The sequence below is a fragment of the Belonocnema kinseyi genome, chromosome 5, assembly GCF_010883055.1.
Source record: "Belonocnema kinseyi isolate 2016_QV_RU_SX_M_011 chromosome 5, B_treatae_v1, whole genome shotgun sequence".
NCBI classification, from domain to species: Eukaryota; Metazoa; Arthropoda; class Insecta; order Hymenoptera; family Cynipidae; genus Belonocnema; species Belonocnema kinseyi.
In genome coordinates, this window is record NC_046661.1 from 29,943,101 (window position 1) to 29,944,631 (window position 1,531).

The following is a 1,531-nucleotide window of genomic DNA, read 5'->3' on the forward strand; positions in this document are numbered from 1 at the left end:
TATTGGTAGAGCAGGTCCCCTTATCAGAAGTAAAAATATATCAAATAAAGCTTAAATGGCAATACATAATTCTATATTTGTACCGACTGTACTATACGGTAGGGAGACATGGACTCATCAAGAAAAAGATAAGAGTAAAATTAACGCAATTGACATGAGATTCATGCGCATAATAAGCGGGAAAACCCTAATGGACAAAGTAAGTAACGAGATAATTCTAAAAGATTGTGGTGCAGAAGAGAGCTAGTAGACACATGGGAAAGAAATCGGTTAAGATGGTTCGGACATGTTGAGAGAATGCCAAATGAACGACTAACGAAACAAGTGTATCAAGGTAAAGTAAATGGCAGCGTGCCCAGAGGTAGACCGCGGAAACTATGGTTAGAGTGTGTGAATGAGAGCCTAGTTAGAAGAGACATAAGAAGCCGCAGAACCACGAGAGCCTGCATGAAAAAATGCATGGACGTAAAAGAAACTAGAGAACAATGCCAGGACAGAAAAGTATGGCGGAAAATAGTTAATAAAAAGAGTTTCTGTGGAGTGAATGACGCCTGAAACAAAGACCTTGGCTATTAATGGACCCAAGTGGGGAACCTTACATAACGACTTCGTGAGGTTCTTCGCTTGGGGTGATTGCTAGAGAGATTGATCAGCAACCTGGGTCAGAGCAGTATTGCGGAACGAACGTGTTATTTACTTAAATAGCACAAGAATTCTGAATCAATCTGAAAAATCTCTATCCCTTCCACACACTACTCCTTTCCCCTGCCGAGTGAGTCACGCCTATCCCGAAAGGGAAATGGCTTAATGGTGTTGCTTAATGCTCAGTTGGTTAGACACTCGGACTTCACCTCAGAGGTCCGGGGGTTCGATCCCTGAGCCGGTACCTCTGGAAATTTTTCAATGTACCTTTACCGAGGTTCTGGTGATTCGGAACCCACCTTAAGTTGTAGGTCCCCCCATCGTGTACTTGACTGCAACCCAGTCCGTCAATGATGGGGTAAAACCAGGCTTTGTCCAATATGTCTGGGCAGACTGCTCTCATCAGATCACTTGATTGCATTATAAAAATGCGTCCGTGACTGATCATATATACCGGGACAGCCCCGTGCAAAAATGAGCAAATAAAAATCCATCTCTAACCAAAAATGCCTTCGACATGTTGGGCAGTATAAACCTGTGACAACATTTCAACACTGAAATATTTTTTATATAATAATAATGCCGCTTTTTCCTATATTAAATAAAACAATACGTAAGTACATAAGTCTCATTTATTACTCGACTCTACACTATGAAGAAAAATTGATTTTAAAGGATTTTTCATATTTATTTTTTGATTTTTATGCATTTTTCTTACGGTACTGCATGGTTTTGTAGAGCAAAGTTACTACTAGCGCCGCCGCACACCCGTTATCCACTCTCGTGTGGCACTTGTTGCATTGGACAGTACAGTGGAAGCACCCCCCTGCTTTCAATCAGCCCCATGCCACTTTTCTGGAGGTCTGTGGAAAATATTTGTCATTATTTT